General features: G+C 33.4%; 1 protein-coding gene across 1 annotated transcript in view; it reads right to left on the bottom strand.

The window, feature by feature from the left end:
- LOC143912255 (acyl-CoA Delta-9 desaturase-like) overlaps positions 1-21,411 on the bottom strand; it is a 28,756-nt gene extending 7,345 nt beyond the window's left edge. Inside the window, exon 1 of the mRNA XM_077431530.1 lies at positions 20,972-21,411. The gene's annotated coding sequence lies outside the window, so the exon portion shown is untranslated. The remainder of the gene's footprint in view (positions 1-20,971) is intronic.
- Between the last annotated feature and the right edge of the window lie 2,482 nt (positions 21,412-23,893).

Genomic DNA, 23,893 nt, shown 5'->3' with positions numbered 1-23,893 from the left:
CCTTTTATATAATTTGATATTTATTGCGAAATTGTCAATGTGGGGCATTTATTATATAAAAAATAATCTTGTTTTTTTTTGTATTTGTATTTTAAAATATTTCATATATTTCAAAAAATGTATTGTAACGTATACTAAACAGAGCCGCCGAGTAATTGCGATCGGATTAGACCAGGTAGCGTCCTGAGAGACCGTGTGACCGGGGTAAGTGGTTTTAAGGATTAGCGACAAGCTAAGTGCATGAAACAATGATTGCACTTCTCATACCGTGGGAATACATATCCGAATACGTGACTATACAGTAGGTAAACAGATTAGACGTCCTGAGAGATGTACCCCTTATAAGGCGGTACGTAAGCGATATCAGGTCATTCTGGACTGAGCAGGGACAGTGCGTGTAACTCCTTAATCATCAATAAATGCTGTGAAACGACTGTTGGCCTTTTACTTGTATCCTCCACCCACCCCTAAGCAACAGTATATTATTTTAAATAAAGAAATTCTTTAAATCTAATGAATAAATAATAAAGAGGCGACAAATTTGATATTTGTCAAGGGCGCCACAAACATCGCTACGGCTCTGTATATACATACATATAATATTGTATATATATAAATTCCAGAACAACGTTTTGTGGGTATAATTGTATTGCGGGAGATTTTAGTTAATCAGCACTCGTAAGTGCTAAAAGTAGAATTGCTTATATAGGGGATATTAGATTGTAGAAGTTGGGCTGAAAGGGATGGGAGAGGCGCCAGGCGGCCGCCACAGGGCGCCACTGACAATATTGAGTCACACGCCCCTTTCTCGCTGGACCCCTAAGAAGAAGGGAATCCAATATACATATGTACATATATATATATATACATATATATATATGTATATTTTCAGATTTTATTACACGCTAGGCACTTACAAAATATAAGTGCCCCGTCACCACAAAACTGCACTACAAACGCCTATTTAATGTTTTTTTCTTAATACTATGTATTATCATTACCATATCACCAACATCAATAGCCAAAACTAGTAAATTGGAGGCCATAGGGGAGATAAGAATGCAACAACGATAGAGTGATTCTTGGAATGAAGGTAGGGTTAAATAGCAAGCGTTTTATGTAAATAGTGAGCGTGTGTATATTTGGAGAGATAAGCATAAGACAAATACCCAAAGCTAAGTATGAATTGTATACAATTTGGACCATTTTTATGTAAAAAAATGTCATCCAAAGAACTATTTATTTCGAATACTCCTTTTGATTTTTTTTTAAATGATTTTTATTGTTCATAAATTGTTTTCACAATAAATCTTATGCTATTCTAATAGCTATTGACCCACTGATCATTTTGTATTTTACATATTACGTATTTACGTATTTATTTATAGTATTATCTTATTTTAATGTTTGTGCATACAATGTAATAGGAAAAAAATCTATAAAAACTAATTTTCTTTAGATAATATATCAGCAGCAATGATAAAAAAACTGAAATACTCACTAGTAATGTCTACATGTCGTCTGTTAAATGGCAGAAAGCTTTAAGTTAAAAAATTGGCTGATTTAACCTAATAATGCAACTCGGTAGATTTCAACACGCTCTGTCGTTTGAAAAACAAGCTGATTTATTTTTGACGTAATTTAAAGATTTCAATACGAATTAAGTTAGTTATGTCTTCGCTTGTTACTGGAAAAGCACTTACTAAAACACAAAAATTCTTTAATGGAATACATAAATGAATAACACATTTCATATAATGGTTAGTTTAATGAATAATGATTTAGGTCACAAAACAATAGAGAGATTTTCAAGGAGCAAGCATTTTTGAGTTAAAGCTTTCTGTCACTAAGCCGACGATACATAATAATACATATATATATAAAAACGGACACGATGTTTGTACGTACATATGTATGTATGTGCGAGTGCATCAACAAGTATGGAGATTTCAAAAATCAAATTTTAGAATACCAGGAGTATAAGTTATGCATAGAGATGTGGCGTGACGACCGATCGTGTTGAGGCGACGCGGGGAATCGGGGTAGCACGGAACTGGGGGAGGGGGTGTGGAGCGTATGACATGTGCTCCTGATATTGCGCGCCTGATTTGAAACGGGTGGCGTCAGCGTCAGATGCGCGGGAGCATACACACGGTCTACCTCACGGGCCCGAATGTGAAACGCCCGAAAACGCAAATATCGGAAGGCAAAGATCGTAAATCGAAAGATCTTAAGTCGAAAGATAAAAAAGGGTGCATGGTAAACGGTACATACTCACTTAAGTTGCGCGAGCAGGATACAACAGAAACAAGAGGAACAGGCTTTTCCTCCCGTATTCTGCGCGCGCACATTAATACGGGAGGAAAAGCCTGTTCCTCTTGTTCCTGTTGTATCCTGCTCGCGCAAATTAAGTGAGTATGTACCGTTTACCATGCACCCTTTTTTTTTTTTTGATCTTTCGACTTTCGGCCCGTGACGGAGACCGCATACACACATACACACAACCACGAAGCACACACACATATACACGCACACACGCACGCACGCACGCACACACACACGCATTCATTCACCATTTCGACGCGGGTGAACGGGTAGCGTTTAGTGAGCGCTCGAATTTTTACGATGAATACAGCCTATAAATTACCTTACACTATATTTATATTTAGCATAGCCAGCAGCGTGGCTCGGTGGTCGGGCTTTTGCCTAGCACTGAGAGGTCGCCGGGTTCGATCCCGTGAGTTGGCCTCGATAGAAACGAATTTATTCTGAGTACACTATATGTAATGCTGCTGGTCAGGCTTGGATATTTGTGACTCCATTCGATCGTTTCCTCTCAGAGTTTGTCAATTTTTCTGATTTCATTGACGTAACGGTTCCTCCATTAAATTGGCCAAAAACCAATCGTACCCACTATGTCACCACTATTCGAGTATGATTTATTTACAATAAAATTTATGTACAAGTTTAAAGTTCATAGATGTCTCGTTAATTTCGAGTATTTCAGTGTCTTTTAATTCAGCAACTTATGTAATAAAAATACTGCATTGTTTGTAATTGGCCGGGAAGGCGCATTAGGGTTTGCCTGTTAGGCTTTCCTAGTATATAAAAAAATAAGTACATAAATGTAACTTAATTTAATTCGTGTATCAATTCCTTTTCGAAGCCACCCGTTGAAATCAACGGGTACAATACTAGTTATTTATATTGATTGAAGAGAATTTTTTTGTATTTACACATTATATCAGCCAAGCCTACCAAATGGCCTTCATTATGTCTCGTAAGGAAAAACTATAAACCTATATTTACGTGAAATTGTGAATCGCTCGGTCCGAATTGATTACATTATCCGATTTTCACACACTACGTGTCAATTTTATTTTCATTCAATTCATATAACGGAACACTCCGTTTAACGAGCGTTTACACAAAGGAATCGCCCCGTCAATTTGCATAATGACACCCCCCAAGGTGTATGGGGCGGACTTGACCACCCCTAAACGATATAGATATCAATCGTGATGCCCCGCACCGGTAAATAAACGTCGGAGGCATTATTTACCACAACCCTTTCATCAATCATATCAATATTAATTATTCACGTTGATCGCGATGTCTTGTATACGTACCGTCTACCATTTCATTCGGAGAAATAAAAATTGAATCAATTTTTTTAGGAGATTTCCGGTTATTATCATAGTTGTCTATTCAGACAATCATACATACATTCACAGACATTCAATAATTCATTCACAGACATTCAATTTCATACAAATATTATTGATGAATCTGAATCATTACTATTATTAAACGTACATATACCACCCCAAGTGTCATTGGGTTATTGAGGTAACTTCCCTTCGTGTACGAAACTAATGCACAAAACCTTAAAAATGGTCACAGAAATGACAAAGACAAAGAAAAATTAAACAACGATGCATATATAAATTTTTCTCCGTGTATAAAATCGGCAGTCAATATATGTATGTATTTAATGTGATTTCATTTATCCTTTCATTAATTTATGTACCTATGTATCCATATTCTGCTAATTAGAATATAGCAATAAAATGTTACGACGTCAACTATAAGGTAATTCTAGGAATTGCATTACCGGTAATTCATCAAAATTTCACCATCGGTAATTACCGGGAAATTGAAAAATTTTGCGGTAATTACCGAATATTATTTTATCGCGAATTAAGTACATATAAATTACATATTATTGCATTAACACTCATTCCAAAGGCGTATTGTGGATCAGGTCGTGTGGAATTTGTTTATTTTCAGTATTAATAGTCTAAAATGACTAAAAATTTGATCGGGATGAATAGGAGTTATACAAGATAGTAAATTCATGATATTTCTATTTTATTACAGGTCTTGAAGCTTTGTACAGTAGTAATACTGTTGCGTAGGGGTGGGTGGAGGATCCAAGTAAAAGGCCAAAGTCGTGTCACAGCATTTATTGATGATTAAGGAGATACACGCACTGGCAGTGTTCCGTCCAGAATGTCCTGATATCGCCTTATAGCGGGTCGGTCGCTCAAGGCATCCGGTTACTTCCCTATTGTTTAGGCATGTACCCGGATATGTATTCCCACGACACCCAGTCCCATAGTATCGGTCTCTTCTGCGAAGGGACCAAAAAGCGGCCACTTCGGTGGCCATTATTTAGCCTACAGTCCCTGACCAGAATATTACGCCACCCCTCTCGAGATGCGTTTGGGTAAATTTGTCACGGTCGTAAATAACTCATTATGGGAACTTTTGGCCTCATTTTTTTTGTGATCTTATCCTTAAATGCAACTCTATTCACTAGCAAAAAATATCGGTGGATTATCCCTCAAAAGGTCTTCAAAAACAAAAGAAAGATGTTTGAAATCGGTTTGCGTCTGAATTTTGTTCAATATTGACGTGCGTTTCCGTTAAAATCATTCATTATTTTGTGAAAAGCACTGTGTTTTTTTCTCTTTTACTGCAACTTTATCATATTTCAAAGGTAAGTTGGTATTTAATATCTCGAAATTTTACTTTGTTTTATGATTTAAATTGCTTGTAAAACTTTTATTGGATTTTTTTAGATGGGTAGAAAATCAGATCTTTCTAAAGAAAAAATTGCAAGCATTACATCATTATTAAATACAGGAAAGTTTTCTCAAAACAAAATCGCGACAATGGAGGGTGTTAGTAGGGCGTCTATTAGAAAAATAAAACAAAATCTGGAGACTGATTGCGACCCCACACTCAGTCGGCGAGCTAATAGTGGTACTAAAAAAAAATTTGGCCCTCGTGTGGATCGAAAAATCGCCAGGCTTGTTTCCAAGAATCGATTTAATACAAAAAAAAAATATTCAACAACAATTAAAGGACGAAAACGTGAAATATCTACGTCAACAGTACGACTTCGTTTGGTCAAATATTAATCACATATTAATGATTTTGTAAATTTCGTCTAATTTCATAATTATTTTTTTTCATATTAAATTACCAGTTTCCAATCATCCAGAGAGAAGTGTTGATGCTGTCTGGCCCAATTTACCACCGATATTTTTTGCTAGTGAATAGAGTTGCATTTAAGGATAAGATCACAAAAAAATGAGGCCAAAAGTTCCCATAATGAGTTATTTACGACCGTGACAAATTTACCCAAACGCATCTCGAGAGGGGTGGCGTAATATTCTGGTCAGGGACTGTACATGCACTTAGAGTCTAGAGATAATCCTTGAAACCAATTATAACGGTCATACAGTCTCTGGGATGCTACTTGGCCTAATCCGATTGCAACTACTCGGCGGTGTACGTAACAATACTAACTCATTGTAATAAGTTGTTGCGAGTAGCAAGCCTTCCATCAATTTGTCGTTCTTTCGTAGCACCACTGATGTATTCGTAAGAGTGGCTACACTGATGCATGCTTAAGAGTGGCAACACAGACCAACCAAGTCGTAATAAATGCAAGCAGGCGGTTGGTTCAATTATGATTATTAATTATTACGAATGGACTTTTAAGTGTGAAAGATAACTTTTTTGAGAATAGTAGCCACATACAAATATCTAATCCACGTAAAAAATTTAATTTATCGGTTTTTACGAGAGATTATTTACCGTTTAAATAAAATAAATAAATAAAATCTTAAAATCTTAGAGCATCTTAAAATCTTTTTCTTGCAGTTAGTCATGTGTATGTATTCTATATAAATACCATTTGTCCTGGATATATTATATTCTCCTTTAAATCATTTTATAATTTGTAAGAAATACTATAAAAAGGTGAAATCACTATTGCGATGTGTCATTTGTCTTCAGACCGACATGTATTGATCGCGCATTATGTCATTCTTATTATTGTATTTTTTAATAGGTGAGAATGTCACAAAACCGTCATCAAATTGTTCCATACAAACTCGATTAGCATTACGACATTTGCACTAATTCTAGTAGGTAAGATTTGACGTGTCAGTAAATATAATGGATTACAATTTTAATCTTTCAGCACGGCCGATTCGTAACCCATATTACATACATACATACGTACAGGTACACTTTTAATTCCATAATGTTTACGCCTATGCACCGTAAACATGTGATGCATGTTTGAACAATAAAACTGATCGATCGATACATAATACACCTATGTATACTTTCATATATGAACTCTTTTCGATTTTATGACCGGTCACACCCACGTCAAGTAGTGACCATTCAAACATTCGATCGTAGCTACAGCTGTGTAGCTACGGTGCTCGTAGCCCATTGTTGTATCGTTGAATCATCACCCGACCATACCGAAAACATCATTATCGTAAAAAAAATGTATAAATGCGAACGAAAAAATCAATACTATTCTGCTTTTCAATGTAAACACTACCGGTCGAATTGTGATATCTTTACGATTCGCTTTGAATGAGTATTACATATATCTTTCAAAGCTATGAGCGATTGTCACATTCGATTATATGGCCAGGCTATTAAGGTTTTGATTATTATTACACCTATTGATTGTATGGCCATATAACTTTGCATGGCACACACCTAGCTTTGTAAATAGTGCTGTCTCTAGAAGCATCTTTCGTTCATATGTAAAGGGCAAATCTCTCAGTGATGTTTCAGAAAACCTTTCCTGGAACATCTTATCTGTTGGCAGACAAGTCTGCTGAAAAATAACTGGATTCAGCTTATTCGTCGCCCCGGGTAAAATTATGTTTGCTGCCCTTTATATATTACAAGTTGTTTTACCCGGCTTCGCTCAGTATTTGTAATATAAACAGCGTAAACATGGCGAATCTAATAGTAAATATTCATTTGTTTTTTATTAAATTTATTTGAATCGAAAAAAAATAATGTTCAACCAATTGAATTGTCGTCGTAGAAACTTTGTTTTGTTTACGAAGTTCCCAACCAAAGATACATACATACTTACATACATACAAAGTCTCTTTCGAAATTATATATTAGATTATTATATACGAATTGGTATTTGTAATATAAACAGCTTAAACATGGCAAAATAATCTAATAGTAAACATTCATTTGTTTTTATATTAAATTTATTTGAATCGAAAAAAAAAAAAATATTCGACAACGATATGGATGTCGTCGTCATAGAAACTTTGATTTTTTTTTTTCGATAAATAAATCAAAGTTTCGCATCAAACGCAATAAACAACAAACCTTACAAAGTCTCTTTTGAAATTAAATATTAGATGACAGATAATTTTAAAAAGTAAAAACCTTATTTAAAAAATAATAAAACGTAAATCATCATCTACAGCCATTCACCATCCACTGCTGGATGAAGGCCTTTCCAATACGCTTCAACTCATCTCTGTTTTGCGCAACTCTCATCTACATATGTATGTACATATCTCACCCCACACATCTTCCTAATTTCGTCCACCCATCTTCCCTACGGTCTATCTTTAACCCTTTTCCATTCTCTTGGGTACCATTCTAGCACTTATTTTTCTTTTAACCTTTCGTTTATTCTTTGAGCCACGTTGCCCGCCGATTGTCACTACAATCTCTTCACTCGATCCACTATATCGACTATAGTGGATCTATATCCACTATATCGACTATAATACCCTTATTATACTTCTCACCCACGTATTCCACTTCCTGTATTTCCTCGTTATGTCAAGCATACAGCGTTCCATACTTCTTTGAATGCATTGTAATTTGTGCAGCATCTTAGCTTTACCGTAAAGATAAAGATATCGGTAAAAATACCACCCTTATAAAAAATATTTGTAAAAACTCGCCTGCCGACAAACATCCGCATCCGTGGGCATTTATTTCTCTCTATCAGATCAAAAACTGAAAACCATATGTTAAAAAGGACTCAAACCATTACTGCGTGTCATTAAACATCTATTTGTGAGTGTAAATGTGAAATTCAGGATCCTAAAAGTTGTGAAATTAGTAATAGTAGTCATTATTCCGTTGATTTCACGAGTTGGAACTTTTTGTAGTATCCAGGGTTTGACGAAACGGAGCAACGTTTCAGTTTGTTCCGATTACAAACATGATTTATTATAAAAGGAGTGTCTCAAATAGTTTATTTACATTAGTAACAGAAATGTATTCAAAATACAGAGCAAAATAAAAAGGAGTGGAACAGTCACTTTTCCAAATGTAAATTAATGGTATTTTCTGGCCGTCTGTTCTTATCACACGCGATCTTTACACCTCGCATTAGTGAAACTGTCGCCTAACACGTGTGCATTTCGAAGACGTCATTTCTTCTTTTATTTTTTCTAATTTCAACAACAAAAGCTAAAGAAGTGCGCTTTTGATTTGGTTGCGATCGATTTATGGTGAGCTTGCACGGAATAACGATAGCGGTTGCATTTTAAAATTTAATGAACGATAAGACACGTGGGTCTGTACAATGGCACGAAAAACGGTCATTATACTTTAAAAACCGTACATTGATTTGTTCTATTTATTTAGGGTACTAAAATATCATACTCGTTGCAGCTGGAACAGTTGGGAATTTATGTTCCTAATAATTATGTCCATGGTAGACATCATCTGATGGTTGCACCTCCTACCCGCACAGTCCTTTATCTGACGGCTCCTATTCCAAGAGCTATTCGACTTCTTAATGAAATCGTTGCTGTCGTGCCTGTATGTGATATTTTCCACCTCAGTAAGCTTAGAGGTTATTTTAAGCTATTTGTCTGGTAACCTGCGCTCATCATTATTTTCATAATTGGATGTGACGTATGAGTGAATTTTGATCTTCTCTCTTCCATTTGGGCCTCACAGGGACGTCTTATATTCACGGCTGGTTCTTATATTACATATATATTGGTGCTGACTATTGATATAAGAAATTCCCAATTATTCTCCTCTTATTTTTGACTAATAGTATTTGTTTTGTTTTTCATTTTTGTGCTTCGGGCGCCGGAGGCATCCGGAGCACTGGGGCGAAGGCCCCTGGGCGTCGGAGGCGCCGGGGGCGTAGGCCCCGGGGTGCCCAAGGCATCGGGGGCTCTAGGGGCAAAGACGTCGGGGCGTCGGCGATCCACAAAATCCACGTAATCAATTCGTGCATCAATCTCTTCCCGAAACCAGTCGATTCAATATCTTTAACTTTATTTTTATTCGAGTTTCAATTCCTTTTCGAAACCACCCGTTGAAATCAACGGGCCCAACACTTGAGATATAAAAACCAGAGAAAAATGTTTTGCCCTGTGTAGGTTTTCGAACTCAAACCCGCTACCGCAGAGTTGATATTTATTGGGTCTATCATTAATATTATATAATAACACGAAGAAACAAACATATATACCGTCTCTTTCGAAATTATATGTATACCAGAATCCGGTGCCTGCGCCCCCGGAGCCTTCGTCCTCTAGGGCTTCGCTCTCGGCGGCTGCACCCCCGGCGTCTTCACCCCCGGGGACTTCGAATTCTTTGAATCGAAAAAAATCGAATCGGCGCTTATGAATCAAAAAAAAAAAAATCGGATGTGTCGTCTACGAACGAAGGTTACATATATACATACATACATATTTATATACAAAGTCTCTTTCGAAATTATATATTACATTTCAGCTTTCATTGTAAGATGCAGTGAAATTTTAATAATAACATCATAATAAACTAGGCCGTGTAAGCTAGCAATCATCATTGCAAAGGTTTACATTGTTTATTTTTACTTTATGTGTATAAACGATGTTAATTCGAGTGATATTTTTTATAGCTCAATAAAAATTAATGACGTGTAGAATTGCTGAATTTATTCTTTAATTATTTTTAAATTCTAAATAGGTTATACACTATTATTAAAAAAAAAAAAAAAAACAATTTAAGCCAAGAATTTTCCGAATATGCTTAGATTTATTTTGGGTTATCTTTGAGATATGACGTTTTAATTTTAATTTTAGAGTCTAATAAGTGTTTATTTTGAGCATAATTGATACAACGCCCTTGATCATAGCACGAAATTTACACGTCTACGCAACGAGGCGGCAGCGTGATCTCATAATGCAATGATTCACCAATATGTACATACACATTAGGGTTGTCAAATAATATATGAAAAATAAATTAAATTAAAATCGAATTAAGTATGTAGAGTAGCTGATATATACTAAACGGACTATTTCGCACATTGCGATCGCGCACACTACAATCGTTGCCACCAAAATCGCGAATACGGAATATCTGGCACTCAAATTCTCGTTGGTATGATAGTTTGCGTGGGTAACTTTCGATGGATGGAATTACCGGGTGCCAGATGTTCCATGATCGATATTTTAGTAACGTGTGCGAGATTCCTCTGAACAGAATTGTATAGCCATGTATATACATATGTATGAATGCACTTGAACAGGTATCAGTAACGTGCCGTCAATGTACCAGAGGGACTAGGCTATTCCCCTAAAATCTTTTACCCAAATTTTAAAAACATTAATAATTCGATTACAATAAATTCAAATAGTTGTCCATATTGATATTGTTCACCCGGATTAACGAAGTTCAGAAACCGGAATCGGCCCTACCTGAGGGAAGGTAGTGGATTGTTATGGGATGGTCCGCGGCGTCGTTCGCTTGCACGGACTCACTTAATTATGTTCCCTGTACGGGGGAATAGTTATGTATAGGCAGTCTGTCGAAGACAAAACATTTTTAAATGTACTCGTCTCTTCAAGCATTTATGGAATTTTCACTAGAAATATTAGGATTTGTGTCCATCATATATCATGTTGGACTATGGGTAAAATAACACATATTTACACAGAACTTCTAGAGTACAAATATGGCCAGGGACTCGGTTCACGAAACGATTCCCTCAGAGCAAATCAGTACGGAGCGCTCGGAAATAAATACTTAAGGTTTGGAGTGTTGCATTATCGATCGATTGTTCGACAAATCATTCAGAAGATTGAGTTTTGAAGAAAAACAAGATGTTGTTAAGAAATGTAGGCTACTTAGAATATTTCTGTTAGCACAAAAATTAAAAATTATACTCGTCACTTCAAGACAAATTGTTATAATTCAAAAATTAGAAAAATATTTTTTTGTCTATAGCAAGTCCCCTGTTTAAAAAAAATTACGGCACGTTACTGATGTGTGTTTTTTTTATTTTCCTTCATACTCGTTAATTTCGTTGGATACAGCGGAAACATTATTTTCGCCATACGAAACAAACGGTGTACCTAAGCGGTATCAATTTCGCCAACAGATCGGTTACTGCTAATTATAGGTAAACATACAAAATGACGCGTACGTTATGTAAAACGAGGAAAGCGGTAAAATCATAAAATCTGCATTCGGAGCAAAAGAACATTACCTATGCACGACAAATTGAGGAAATGCTTAAAATAAGTACACAGGCTGAAAACTACTGAAATTCACTGACGATTCCATCGATTCCAAATATCACTCTGGGTCTGGCATTGTTTTCTTTTTTTTTTGTTAAATTCCTATATGTTAATGGCGTATGCCCGTTACCACAATGTCCACATTTTTCACGATAAGCATCGTTCCGCACTGACGGGTTCCCCGCTATGGTGTTTCGGAGTTCAAGCAGCGAATTTAGGCTAACGATTGGATCCAAATGATACTACAGCAGTAAAACTCGATAGTCCTATCCACTCACCAACATTTCAGATATTTTTTTCCACTGAACAGCATTACATTCCACGATTGAGACCTACCATCAAATCTTGAAAATCGTTGGCGCCATTGTCAGAAAACTGTTTACTTCATTTGACATTTTTTTTAGATATAATGATTGATCATTATATACGAATTTGTTTTGTAGGAATTTTAATAACCACTCTATGACTGAAGAGGTGTTCTTATACATCCAGGTAAACCGCAACTTTTTTGTAACACTGTCGTTATTAATCACGATCTTTTTCGTGTCATTTCCTACCTGACACACTTCTCTATTATTCCAACGACCAAGTCGCACTTGATTCATGTCCACACAATGAGCAGGTTGTATTTTTGACGTGAGTCTATTGTTGACGTTAAAGCCAAGGTTTTTAGAATAAGAATGTTTTATTTGAGAAATAATTCATCACCGTTGCAAAATATGGACATACATTTTTAATTTATAAGAAAACGGTGCCTTATGGGAGCTCCCATAGTTAGAATTGGTTGCATGGCAGTTGTGCAAGAGCAGAATAAAATCACCGCCTAAAAATTGGGCAATCTCCGTATTGCATCATTCAGTATTGTTCATTACAAGTCGGCTTCAGTACATATATTTTTTTTTTATTTTAATATTAGTATATTTATGTACACACATAATTCTATATACGTTGCATAGAATTTCGTACATATGAAAGCGTTTTCAAAAACTTTGTATGCGGCCCACTAGTAAGAGCAGGTGGATAGAATAATACCATCATCATCATTTACAGCCATTCACCATCCACTTCTGGATGAAGGCCTCTCCAACACGCTTCCATACGTTTCTGTTTTGCGCAACTCTCATTTAACTCACCCCACACATTTTTCTAATTTCATCCACATATTTTCCTTTCACCCTTTTATATTCTCTCAGGTGCTATTTCAGCAATTTTTTGTTCACCTTTCGTCCATTCTTCTAGCTGTGACTATACTCTCCCACTATCGTAGCCAGGATTTTTTTTTAGGGAGGGGTGGCTGAAACACATGTGCAACCCTACTACCAAGCATTTTTTTTCGTTCCTAGAAATCACGGAAAATTAGGTAGATTCAAAAGAAAAATGTATTCAGTGAATTCGACTAGAATATCAATTTGATTAAAATACACGACTTTTCATTGTTTTTATCTTTTTTTTGGACAAAATTATCAAATAAATTAATCATGTTGTAGGGGCTCTACGACATGGTCGAGTTTGGGTCACCATCCTGAGAGTTGGACCTATCCTATTGGGGGTCATAAAAATTAAACACCGACCTGGTTCTTTTTTATTTGGCACTACACTACTGCATTCTTCTGACCCATACCCTTTTATATCTGTCCTCGCTATGTCGAGCATACAGCATTCCACACTTCTTTGAGTGTGATAGTATAATATAATGAATTTTTCCTTGATCCAATTGGATTTTTGGGAAAAAAAGTTTGAGAATCGCGGCTCAGTTGATGTACACACGTGTCTGAATTGAAGCATGAAAGTGCCGAGTTCCAAAAAGATTTGCATGATTACGCAATTGTCAATTTGCTATTTATTATTCGCATCTTGTATTGGTATGTAAGTATGATATAGGGGAAGTGAAAGTAACGCACGCGAACCGAAAAAGTGAAACGCAAGGTGCATCGCAAAGTTTCAAATATAAATTCATTATTGTGATTGGTAGGTGTGACTTTTAGGTGTGTTTTTTTATGTTTATCGACTGTTAAATATATGTATTTAAAATATTAATTTCCACACCCACCATAACCCAAAATTTAATTTCCTAATTCGTCCGTTAATGAAGATAAAAACCGTGTACGTATGATAGATCAATCTACATATGAGTGGTTCATTATGTAACCCAAAGCTCTGTATCATATCTTCAATGGACTACACTAATTCATGAAAATAAATTGATCACTCATAGCAACGAAAAATGAGTATGTCATCAGTGAATAATTCAGAGGAAAACCACACACACACACAAGCTACATTTTTATAGTCAATTGGTCCCATTCGGAATCAATTACGAATCAGCGAATCGGTTCGATCTATATTACTATTTTATGCTGTACTGAATCGAATGTCGAACGCGAATGTCGCATGAAAATGATTAATTAAAATATTATAAATCAATCGTAGAAAAATAACTAAAAAAGTTTGAAATTTTCATTAGATTTTAATTGTACAAAAAATCTTCAATTGTGACTAAGAGCTTGATAATACGAGTGCACTCAAACCGAGTTTGCTAATTTAGTCAATCGGACGTTGCCACATAACGAGTAACATCCGAGTGACTCGGTCTGACTTTACTTGTGTCGTGTCATCTCGGTATTAAGCATGATCCAATAAAAATATGTATGTTCTCCAATGACTGCCGACGTAAATTTTATTGATAGAAATTGAAATTGAAATTATACTATTCATACAAAATGCTTTAATCACTAAGTGCGTGCTGGTAATTAAAAAAAATTGTAAACGATTCATATTTTTTTAAATATCTTAAGTATTTTATACGATGAGAAAATTAATATAATATGGTTACAGATCCTTCATCATCCTCATCCTCATTTTAGTAAAACTATATATATTTCATTCGAGTCATCTTGACAGTAGGCAAACTCTAAAAGTTACAGTAGCGTCGCTATGCCCGTGCGGGGAGTGCGGTCTGAACCGGGTGACACCATTTTTGCGATGACACCAAATTGCTCAAATTGAAAAACGCTAATTCGACATATTCGTTGTATAACGGATCCCGAGCGGCTACACGCCTCATTGTAATTTTTGTATATATATGTACAGCTTTCTGTATTTATACAGCTACCGCGAAATCCGTCTGGTGCAGCTATACATACATGAAATATATGTATAGGTGCATCATCAAAATCCTTCATCATCAAATATGAGCCATAATTGGCTTTTGTTCGAATTCCTGAGAAATCAGCGTATGTACCTAAAGGTAAGAAGGTCAACTGATTCAGTCAGAACGGAGACACAATCCAGAAACAACGTGTGAACTTAGCTTCTCTTTTGGCGCTTCCTCTCGTAATTCATAACAATTAACAAATATTAATAATTGAAACCACCACCCCTAGCAACGCCATCATTTAACCTCAAACTCCTTCATTGACGTTTACATTATGTACTTTTCCATACGTCGTCATCCAAACATAGGATGTTTAATAATTCTTTAGATGCAAATAATAGGGTTTGCCGATATGTAAACGAGATTGTTAACCTGAGGTTAAAAATGTAAACAAGTTCATAACAACAATAAAGCTTCGAGTGTCAGTTCCAGTGTTTCACAATTCACTCATTCCACCCAATTATCCCATTTAAAAACTGCGGCATTCGATTAGTTTCATTACCAATTGACATAATTTTAAGTTTGAACCAAAAATTACACCATAATAAAATTGAGTCATTAATTAATATGTCACGGTATGCTCTATAAATAAAACAACTGGAAGAATTTGTGTTAAAACACCAAACAGCCTACGAACGAAACCTATGGAAAATGCCATGCAGTATTATAAGTACATATGTATGTATGTATGTATATCTCGAGTTAAAGGGCAAATAAAGAAACGGTTTAAACAGCACTTCCCAGAATATTTTAAATTCATAATAATTTCAACATATTCTTGTTTTGTAAAAATAATCCAACCCACGTGAGTAACACTCTGACTTACGTGCTATTTTTTTTCTTCTGACTTTTTAAAGTACAATCCACCCCCCGTCCCCCCATAGTTACGCTGACCATACGTCCTTTATTGAAGAGGACAGTCCTTCATTTCACTGCTCTGTCCTTTATTTTGTAAAATTGCCCTTCTGTCCTTTATTTTGTAATATCGACTATCGCCAAAAATATTAACACAGAAATGTTTAAATATGCAATTCATAAATTTTATCAAACCTGTATTGATTACCCTGAGCAACAACAAAAATCATCAGAACTAATCAATATTTACTTAGTTTGACCCACTAAATTCGAATACGATAATGATTTTTGTTGGTTTCTTTTTGAACTGTTTATGATATGTGACCGTTTAAAAATATCGCGCACTTTTTACAGTGTTCCGGCTTTTATAGTCTTTAACTCAAAATCTAATATTGCGATGCCAAAAGTAAGTTCTGGAATCAATATTCAGATGTTCTTCCTATTGATTGCGATTTTTCAATGCTTTAAAATTATTTTATTTGATTATCTAGTGAATTTTAAAAAGCAAAAATATACATTTTTTTAAAACATTTTTTATCCATGATGTAATGAGCTTATTTCGCAAATTTTTCACTTCACCACGTTTATAAGGATTGGTTTTCTATCTCAATATTTTTTTTATCTAAACGTATTTATTCCATCGGTATATGTTTTTTAAATTCCAATATTTTTTTTTTTTACATACACCCAGCGCAAAACGAAGCTTATCAGTTGCATCACATGCAAATAACGATATATTTTAAAAGACTAGGAAAGGAATTTAAAATAACAGTTTTCGTATTAATTTCTACAACTCCTCTTCATCAATATGCAGTAAAAAAAAAAACGATTTCGTCAACAGATAACATTATGAGGGGAATCATTGTAAATTTTGAGTAAAAATGAACATTTTTTTTATACCTGGAGTAGATTTCATAAATCAAAAAATCGATGAAAACGGATTTTTTTTCTTTTTCAAGCTTTTCAACATATCAAGGGGACTTCAAATAATAGTAGGGAATACAAATAAAAATGTTTTTTTATTTTAATATTTAATGGGACCCCCTTTGTTTTTAATAAATAGTTTTATTCGTTTAAGTAGTGATTCATATTATTTTTTTAATAATTCATCACTAATTTCATTGTAGCATACATCATAAATAATGTATTTTAATTATTTTATCGTTTTTGGTTTCTTATCTCTAATTTTTTTGCCTATTTTGCTTCACATATTTTCGATTATATTTAGATCCGAGCTGTTTCCTGGCCATTCAATGGAGTTTATACCTAAACTATCTTTATCTTGATCGATATTTAAAAAAAAAACAAAAGGTGATATACCAATGCATTAAAAATAATTAAAATTAATTGTGAAAACAATTTGAATACTCTAAAATTTTGAACGATGCGCCGGTGCTGAATCATCGTGAAAGACAAGATCCTTAACCATTTCCGGTAAGCCTTCTAATGTAGGAATAACGCTTTTTTTATACTCCTGTGAGTTGACTATCCCATCTAGTTTAATGATTGACCCAACGCCATACCGTGTGATGGCCCCCAATACCATACCATGGCGAATGTTAAACAGTCAGCGCTTAGCACGATTCTTTATAGCGTTCTCCTGATTTTCGTCGTACTAACGCCATCCCATCTGATCCAATCAGGTTGAATTTGGATTCATCTGAAAAAGTAATCGTCTCCCAATCTTGAACTGTCCAATTTTTCTTCTCTTTGGCCCACCAAAGACGAGTATCCTTCATTTTCTTCGGGAGGAGGGTTTTTTTTTGCACGGCCCGTTAAAATAGACCAAGTTCATTTAGTTTATATTAAACTGTTCTAAGGCTTACTGTTTTTTCCAACTTCAATGAACTCAGACCTAATTTCTGACGCAGTTTTGAAACTATTTTGAAGTAAAATTCTCTTTAAAATCCGTTCGTCTCGAGAAGTCAGTTTTTTTGCCATTTTTCCTCTTTCGACAGGTGTTATGTCCATTGTTTTTTTATACTTCTTAAAAAATATAGTTATTGTAGGTAGAATACGTCCCCGTTCGTCGATAAATTTCCACAAAAGAATAATTTTCCTCCCAGAAAGTGACAATTTTTGATTTCTCGGCGATCGACAAAAATTCATATTTTACGCTCAACGCTCACAACACTAAAAAAAGACACGCACTACTTGAAAGTCTGGGGCAAACTGACTTTAAAAGTTTTTGGCAACAATACGTTGAGGTATGCTGAAAAAAACTGTAAAATTATAAAAACAAAATTGCCAGAAAGTGAGACCCAATAGGGCGAAAAATGGGCCATTCCGGTAAAATTTGTGACTGATAAGCTTCGATTTGCGCTGGGTGTATGTATACATACCGGGAAGGCCTAACAAGTAAACCCCAATGCGCCTTCCTGGCCATTTCCAAGAATGCAGCATTTTTATTAATAATGTGAAATAAATATGATTGTATAAATATTGTATGCATATATTTTATAATAAATGTTATAAACTTATAAAGCATTTTTTTTAGTTATAAAATAATTCTTTATATGTATGTCCTTTGATTTCTTCAAAAAAATATGTTCACTCTATTCAATAGTGCTATTCCTTACAATACGCTCTGTTCACGCTATAAAACGTTCGCACCTGTATATACTTCAGTTTGATTTTATTATTTACGTGTGCGTTATATGACTAGTAAAATTATAAATGCACGTGCACTGGAAGGATAATTGTTAGTAGGTGATAGGTCCTTGATTTTGTTGGATATGTGATGCGACCGTAAATCACAAAAAAAAAATTTCCAATTAATTGTAACTTTAGGTGCAGACCAGACACAAATTGTATTGAGATACGCTGCATTAGTCGTCACTAAGTACACAACAATAATACAGGCGAACCATGTACATACATATGTAGAGTGTAGACCTATTTGTAGCTGAACACATATTTTGTAACAAAATATTTGCTTTTGTCATATTTTATCGTGTTATCTAAGCACACGTGACGTTCGACAGGAAAAAGGATAATTCAACATAACCACATCTCTGAAAAGTACATATGACTCTTTCATACTGTGTTAAAAGTTATGACTTTATGGTCTATGTATAATGCCATGAGGAATTCTGCAATATAACATAATCTTTTACGGTGAATGTGCAGCATATTGTATTATTTTATTACACCGATGTTGTAATTTCGACAATTAACCTTGGCGAATGTTTTAAATGATGAATGTATATTACAGCGATAGACTTGACCGTTTTATGTACATATATTTGAAATGCTCATATGATTTTATGTGCAATGAATATACATATGTTTCGTTTCGAAGGACACGTTAAAAATTACATCATAATCAAATTACGAGAAATTTGTGTAAATCACAATTTTCACCATTATTGCCGAATGATATAATATATTGATAAATTAAAAATACATATATAGGAGAAAATATGAAAGCCTGTAGTACAAAGTTTATGTTAGATGTGGATAAAGTAACTGTTATAACTGTAAGTAGCGTAGGGGCGGTAGAAAGGCACATTTGTGTAGCTAGTTGTCATCACGTCGATCTGACAGATGATTCCGATGTAATTTTCAAAGATTTCGTTAATTATTAAATTCCTCTAGCTTTATGTCGGTGACATTTGCTTGCTTTAATGAGAGCTAACGCCTGTATATCGGTAAAAAATCGAAGCGATTGGAAGTGGATCAAAATCAGTTCATAAATTTTCACAAATTTCAACTAAACAAATGATACTAATAATATGTTTTTTATTACCAACTAATATGTGCACATATATACATGTACTTATTTAAAAACATTTTATTAACTGTATTTATCTTTTCATTAGACATGAGGAAAGTTTGGTTGAGATGTTGTTGCTTACGAACACATATATATGTATGTACATATATATATATATACATTTGTGTATGTACATAATTCAACCACTGATAAGCCAATTTTATCTAGAAGGTTCTATTGTAATTTTCCTCACTCAGCAATCGATACATGTTAGGCATTGATTACGTTTATAAATAATTTGATAGTTTTTCCAATGAAGTTTTTCTAAAATAAAAAATTATTAAATATACAGAGTCGTAAAGTCACAAAGCATATTGTACGTATTTTGTAATAATTATAATATAAGTTATTAAAGAAACAGTAGTCAATGGTATAAATTATAAAGGATTTATTTTTTATACATAACAATAAAATTAAATGAATTTTGTTATTAACAAGGCTTCTTAAGCATTATTAAGCATTATTTTTATCGAAAAAAACCATTTAAAGGATATAAAACATGTTTTCCGACAATAAATAATGCTACGATAAAAAGTTAATAGAAATAATACAACTTTAGAGCATGCCTAGAACATGAATTAAACAATGCCAAAATTAATTTTTGTCCAATATAGAACCAACCCACTCGTGTAATATTTTTGGTACTGAATATATCATAAGTATATTTTTTACGATATGAAATCAAAAAACAATTGTGAATAATAAGATACTATTATTGCTGCTATCCAACTTAAAAATAAATTTTATTGCACATAAAATATACATGAATTATAATTATTTTATGTATCGATACAAAAACAGTAAAATTTGATCATTCGAGACGCTGTCTGTTAAACGGGGCTCCGAGTACCTCATTATATTTTTTCGTCGAAAAGTTATAAATAACAACCATAAATCCCAGTGCAATCACATAATAAGTCATAAAAAAAATGGTAAAAAACTGATTATTGTGCAATAACGTGATAAACTTTTTGCATACCGTAATCCTCTAGTAAAATCATAAATATTTAATTATATTATTATATTACATATATAATATAATAAAAAGTGATAATCTTACATTGAAAAATGATTGTTTGTAAATAAAAACAGTGTTGCACCATATTATAATTGTGACTTAATTGTAACTTTATTGGAGTGTTGTTAAGTGAAGACGACAGTGATTTCAAAAACAAAACTATGCAAGTAAATACATATATACAACAAAGTCAAACTAAATAGAAGCTTTTAAAAACTATTTACATCTAAAGGGAAATAATTTCCCGACATGTTTTATATGATTTTCAAAATAGATAGTCCGTTTCGAACCATAGCATGAAATACGATATTTGAAAGACATAAAGAGCTTACCTCGACGAGTCGTAGAGCAGAATCGTTTCCCACGCGTAGATCACAGTTTCAAAATCAAGTTTGTCGACACACACACTGACAGTCTATCTATTCGAGATTACTTCGAATTTTGGCGCCATATTCGCGTTGTATAATCGTAATTGTCAATTTGCTGCTTCTAAATCAAAGTATCTCGATGCATAAAATACACGATAGAAAAGAGCACGACTATCGCACACCGCGTCTCCGCGGAGAATGGCTCGGTTTACATGAAAGAGGTACACTGGACGGAACATACTCTTCTACCTTATGGCCAAAATTGTAAACAAACCGCACCTACATAGTACATACAATATATGGAACCAATGGCCCCAAAACAAACATACCAATATGTATCGTGGACGTTTTCATTTAGAAAAGGTTCATTCGTTCATTCATAGACTTGCTCGCAATCTAGAAACTTCTTTAAATGGGATTTTGCGCAATGGGTTGGATGGAAACTATTTTTTTTTATTATAACTATACAAGGTTGCCAACTCACACTTTTAAATTTAATTTTTTTTTTTTTTCCGCAAAGTTTTTAAATGCCGTATCAACTAAAGTGTCTATTAAATAATAATATTAACAAAATTAGACTTAGATAAATTTAAATTTATATTAAATAATATATTAACATAAACTACACTCAAAAACACAAATTTTATGCCAACACTATAATTATAGATTTCGACAAGATTCGTTGTGTTGATTTCGAATCTGTAATTTTTTTTAAATTGAGTATTGTTTTGGGATTTTTTTGAACTTACAACTATTTCTAATATGGAAAATAATATTTTAAGAGCATCAAAGTGAGATCTGATTCGTTTTTGTATCGATCATATAATTTCAATATCGAATTTTGCTAAAATACAATGAATAAGTATTATTGGTCAGCTAAAACTTTAATGGTTGTGGCTATTTGCAGGTACTGTATCTGCGAATAATTGACTATTTGCAGGTACTATATCTGCAAATTATTGGCTATTTGTAGGTACTATATCTGCGAATTATTGGCTATTTGCAGGTACTATATTTGCGACAGGTGCAAAGCCTTCTGCGCATGCGCGTGAACTGTCACTATCAGCGTGTTTAATGTTAAAATTTTGTTTTAAACCTCTTAAAATTTAGTTCGAATCCTGGGTCCGTCCATGCATCAGATAAAAAAATCTGTACTGTTGAATATTCCTGCAGTTTGTACCAAACATCGACAGTATTTAAAATTCTTGATTAACAATTATTAAATTCTGAACTAAACGCTGATATGCCTTCAAAGCGGTAATAATTCCGTTTAATTGGGGTCTTTAATCCTACTTACATAAAAATAAATACTGAACGAAACGATGAAAATATATATATATAAATTAAAATTGTTTACGCATTACGTATATTGTGTTTACAATGTATTGCCGTTTTTGTTCTGAAGATATGTTTTAATGACTAGATATATATTTACGGACATGATATACAATATGTATATTACAAGTTGTAATTTAAAAGCAGTAAATTTTCTTGTAATTAAAATGTGTTTTGCGTTATTTATTACACTAAAGATATAAATTATATGTAGGCATTGTAAATAATAAGATAAAGATTTTAAAATATATATACATTTAATATGTAATTTCGAAAGAGAGTTTGTAAGTATATGTATATATATATATATATATATATATATGTAAATGTAAGTTTTGGTTCGTAGAATCCGTGACGTTAAATTTAATAAAAAAAAAACATGAATATTCAAATAAATTTAATAACATGTTTACTATTAGATTACAAAAACCGAGTGAAGCCGGTTAAAAAAAGTATTATATAAAACAATCTTTTGACGTTATTAAATGACTTTTAATTTGACGTTATTAAATGCATAGCCCTAACACTAGCTTTTAATTTTTATGAAATCTTGAATTTTGGGAATGTTATGATTTTGATAACCTTGATTATAAACGGAGCACAATACAGGTGGTTAGACCGGTCATTTGTTGTGGTTTTTTTTATATTACATCATCAGTTACACGTGCTGTAACGGTATCCGAAGATCAAGGCTTCAACTCTGGCCTAAAAACGAGTTCAGAGAAAGTGTATTTTTTTACATCTTATCTCGCAAAAGTCAAATACATTAATCAAGCATTGGAGTTGGTTTAGTGTAACTGCTTTAAAAAATTCTGATAAAACGATTCTCTTACAAATTTCTCGTTACAGTTAGCGATGAATTACATTTTTATTAAATGATACTTATTATTGTAAAGACCGATTATAGAGACCGTGCTACGTGAATTTATTAATTTGTAAAAAATTTCAATTTTACAATTCATTAAACAAAAGCGTCAGCATTGCGTCATATTTTAACGTTTGCACATTCTGAGGAATTATTTTGTCAAACACAATGAATATACGTATGTACATAGTTATATAAAATCATTTGATATTTGTATTATACATATGCATGTGTATGTACATACATATGTACACGGATTGTCATCACTTCAAATATATCCAGGATGTACGTTCAAATTGTAACGATTGTATATTTTCTAAAAAAGTTTTTAATTATTTAAATAGATGTCTCTATAACACACTTAATAGTTTATTTATTTGAAAAAAATCAATAGATGTCATTCAAATTTTATTATTTAAAAAAAATTCCTTGTAAAATATATATGTGAAACATATTTCTTTTTATTATTGTTTACTATCCTCTTCTTACTTCGCTTTCGATTTTATCATCTGATTTTTTACAAGGTTTATATTAGGTTTACTTCTTTGTTATTTTTTAAAGTACATAGAATGAAATAATATTGTATGTTATTACGTAATTTGTTATATATTAAAATAAATAAATAAAATTATTGTCGTAACTATTATATTATTTGTTATTATTATTGTGAAAATTGTTATGAAATT

The sequence above is a fragment of the Arctopsyche grandis genome, chromosome 5 (genome assembly GCF_051622035.1).
Source record: "Arctopsyche grandis isolate Sample6627 chromosome 5, ASM5162203v2, whole genome shotgun sequence".
Classification (NCBI taxonomy): Eukaryota; Metazoa; Arthropoda; class Insecta; order Trichoptera; family Hydropsychidae; genus Arctopsyche; species Arctopsyche grandis.
The sequence above is the reverse complement of the archived record's forward strand: the minus strand, read 5'-3'. Positions and strand labels throughout refer to the sequence as shown.